Raw genomic sequence first — 4,315 nt, 5'->3', positions numbered from 1 at the left:
TTGTTCCTATCTCAGGGAAAGAAACTGGGCTTGAATGTTTAAGCAGATGTTTTCAGAGGTCTATTGTCTTATAGGAGAAAAAACATGGACTCACTGTTGGCCCACAGTACTTATCCATTAATTTGACCATTGGCACAAGCCAGTGTCAGATCCAAGTCAGTGTTTCTGGTCCCAAAGACACAGGAGGAAGAGGAGGAGGATGTGATCATTTTAAGTACGTTTTTTCATTACTGCAAATTGGGATTATTGCTAGGAAGCCACACACAGCAAGATTATTATTTTACCTAGAGATCTATTACACACGAAATTAAATAACAATTTATGTATAGGGACATTCAGTATGGCAGAATAGTAACATCCTCTAACTCATGTAGCAACAAGCCAGGTGTAGTGGTACATGCCTATAATCCCAGCATTCATGAAGCTGAAGCGGGAGGATCATGTGTTTGAGGTCAGCCTGGGATATATAATAAGATTATGTTTCAAACAACCAAAACTCCCCGAAGGCCAAACCAAACCAACCAAATATATATATATATCACACAAGGTCCTCGGTTCTATCCCCAGTCCCTGTAAAACTGCAACATTGTAAAAACCAGCAATGAAAATATTGGCAAAATGTGTTAACATCAACTTTTTTCCATGGTGAAGAAATTAATAATGCTCTCCACAATCATAGGGGAATCGATTACAGAAAATAATTGAAACATGGTCAGAGAACAGGGATCTTTGTAGCCTTTTAACTTGCCCTATTCCTACACTCATCTCCCCTGCTCCATTTAAAAAACCCAGGAAGCTGTTTGAAACAGCTGCTAGCATCCAACTGCAAAAACAGTTGGACTCTTACTCCAGATCATAAGCCAAAATTATCTCAAATGGGACAGTCAGATTAATGTAAAACATAAAAATGTTAAACTCTTAGGAGAAAACAGGATGTACATCTTCATCTTACAAATTCACATGAATGTTTACAATGAATAAAACAAGAGACACTTTGTACTTTGGCCCATGGCCATGGAATTAGTTGATGGTTATACTTAATATTTATAATTGGTATTGCTCTTATTTGGTGGTACTGGGGATTGAACTAAGGACTTTGCACTTGCTAGGCAGGCACCATGCTTCCAACCCATAACTAGTGTGTTTTACAAGAAGGTTTAAAGTCTTTTTCTTTTATTATTATAATTGCTAGTTTTTGCTGGTACTGGGTCTTGAATTTAGGGCCTCACACTCATTTTTTAAATTACTTATTTATTGTCAAAGTGATGACTCACACTCTTGCTTGGCTTTTTCTGTCCAAGGCTGGCACTCTACCACTTGAGCCACACTTCTACTTCTACTTCTGGCTTAATTGGTTAATTGGAGAAGAGTCTCTTGGAGATTCTTGCTCAGGCTGGCTTCAAACTACAATCTTCAGAGGTTGGAAATATTGCCTAGTGGTAGAGTGCTTGCCTCGTATACATGAAGCCCTGGGTTAGATTCCTTAGCACCACATATATAGAAAAGGCCAGAAGTGGCGCTGTGGCTCAAGTGGCAGAGTGTTAGCCTTTGAGCAAAAAGAAGCCAGGGACAGTGCTCACGCCCTGAGTTCTGGCAAAACAAGAACAAACAAACAAACTACAAACCTCAGATCTCAGTCTTCTAAGTAGCTAAGACGACCGGCAGGAGCCACCAGCACCCTGCTACTTTTCATTACTTTTCAAATAAAGTCTTGCCTATGGCCTAGGCGACCTTGGATCACGATCCTCCTATTTTTGCTGCATAGAAGGGATGACACGCAAGTGCTGTCATACTCAATATTTTGGGATGAGATGTAGCATTGTAAACTTTTTCCTGGGTTGGTTAGTTTGGAACCACAATCTTCACAATTTCAGCCTCTCAAGTGGCTAGGCTTACAGGCATGAGTCACTACACCTGACTGATTGATACCTTCCAGTTCTCGCTAAACAATGTCAATGATAGTATTAGAGATAGGTAGTACCTATCTATGAATGACAGGGAAATGCAAAGGAAATTTAAAATGGATGATGAGATCATAAGGTCTCTGAGAGAAAATGTAATTAAACTTGCTGCCTTACAAATGACCTCAGCCCTGTAGACTGGACTTGGAGATAGAAAGTTCTTATAGACAATCTCAATAAGTGCTCAAAACCTAGAGGCTAATGCTGTTGTTCTCACACTAGAGACAAACTATTTTCACTCTATCCAAAGTGTGCTTATAAAAGGTTATTAAACTGGTTTTGCTGCCACAAATTAAGTAAAAACAAAGGGAAAGTCTGCCATCTCTGCCTTAATTTTCTATTTGTCATTGTTCTCTTAAGCCATTCTCTCCATACTCACTTTGCAGTTAGTTACTTTGGGTTCCAATACAGACAGCACAAGTGGATAACATCTTTATGACAAGGGATTGAAACTACCTCTAAGACAGCACAGCCTTACAGGGCAGGACCCTCACCCCCCGATCTATGATGATCAGGCTGCACTCTGGAGCCAGAATCATCTCATGGGAAGGACATTGCTCCCCTCAAGTTATGACTGCGATAACAACTCCAGAACTGGGAGAACCAGAACTGAGGAAATGACCAGCCAGTCCTGTAACCCAGGCTAAAGCTATGCAGATTTTGCCTCTGTCCCTAATTTTTCCTGTTAAAACAATGCTCATGTCTGTATCTAGAAGGTGGCTGAAGATGAACTGAAGTGGTGCCTTTGCATAGAACCATGCTATATGTATCCTTTCTCTGACACTTCTTTCCCAGTAAACTTTTCTATCATTTTTGCTAAGTTTCATGTCTTACCTGAATTCTTCACTCACCAGACTCAAGGAGGTAGTTGTGCTGACTGTCTCATAACACTAGGCTTTGTAGTTTTACTTATAGATCAAATGGCAATGTATGGAGACCTTAAAAGTGAAGCAAAGGTGGGTATGGTGGTGAATGACTGTAATTGCAATACTCAAGGAGTCGTGCAGGAAGGTATTGAGTAGAGGTCATGTAGGCCTATGTACCTTGGGCTACCTGGAGCAATCATCTCAAAAAGCCCCTCTCCCCTCCCCGCACCCCCTGCAACAAAATTGAACAGTATTCTACCAGATCAAAAGAGTTAAATTTCCATGGCTGTCACTGGAAATAATATTGTATTTCCTCAAATGCTATGAAAAAGAGATAAACAAGTACTTCGGGGTTTTTTTTGTTTCTTTTTTTCCTGGGCTTTGGACTCAGGGCCTGAGCACTGTCCCTGGCTCCTTTTTACTTAAGGCTAGCACTCTGCCATTTGAGCCACAGCGCCACTTCTGGCCATTTTCTTTTTTTTCTTTTTTTTCTGATACAGTTTTTTTTTTTTTAATGAAAGTTGTATGTAAGATTACTTCATTCCTGCATCTTTTCAATTGTTTCTTCCTTATATTTGCCCTTTTCCTTTCCTACTTGGTGGGACTTGGATTTCCGTTCCAGGATCTTTTTGCGGTCTTTGTCCAGTTTCAGCCTGGTGATAACCACCTTGCTGGGGTGAATGCCCACATGGACAGTGGTGCCTTTGGCCTTTTCCTGCTGTACCCGTTCAATGTAGATGACATACTTCTTCCTGTAAACCTGGACCACTTTGCCAATCTGCTGACCTTTATAGTGTCCCCGTACAACCTGCACCTCATCATCCTTTCGGATGGGCATAGACCGCACATTGTACTTCTGTCTCAGCTCTTTGGATAGAGGAGAAGACATAATCTTCCTGTGAATGTGGGAAGGTGCATTGAAATGCCTTTTCCAGTTCTTGCTTCAGTCAGAAGTGACAAAGGGATTGAACTTCATTTTGGCCCGCTCCTGCTTCAGCGATGGTGGAAAAAGGTGGCTGTTTTCTATATATGTGATGCTGGGGAATCGAACGCAGGGTTTCATGTATATGAGGCAAGCACTCTTGCCACTAGGCCATATCCCCAGCCCTACAAATACTTCTTTATTCTCTTGTTACTAGGCAATTACCAAGGAAAATTGAAGGGTTAAAATTCTTCAGTTTCATTACTAATACCATACCAGTGTCTTATGAACAATTCAAATAAATTATTTGTTTCATATACTGAGGCAACTATTCCTATCCTTGCAGTAAAGGAGAAGTGATTTTTACAAATATGTCAGGATTATTGTCTAGGCATGAGACAGCTTAGTGAGACCTATCTCTTCCTCATGGAATGAAGCTGGAGCTAAATGTGATTCCAGCGCTGTTAGATACTGTTAAAGCACTGTCAATGTTAATGATAGGCCTTTATTAAAACGCACCCTTTTTGAGGCTTACTTTGCCTTTAAATAAGCCAAAATATTGGAGG

The 4,315-nt window shown here is 40.6% G+C and overlaps 1 pseudogene; it reads right to left on the bottom strand.

The window, feature by feature from the left end:
- Positions 1 to 3,325: 3,325 nt before the first annotated feature.
- On the bottom strand, positions 3,326 to 3,823 carry LOC125343528 (annotated as a pseudogene).
- Positions 3,824 to 4,315: the final 492 nt, after the last annotated feature.

This window comes from Perognathus longimembris, chromosome 28 (assembly GCF_023159225.1).
Source record: "Perognathus longimembris pacificus isolate PPM17 chromosome 28, ASM2315922v1, whole genome shotgun sequence".
NCBI classification, from domain to species: Eukaryota; Metazoa; Chordata; class Mammalia; order Rodentia; family Heteromyidae; genus Perognathus; species Perognathus longimembris.
The sequence above is the reverse complement of the archived record's forward strand: the minus strand, read 5'-3'. Positions and strand labels throughout refer to the sequence as shown.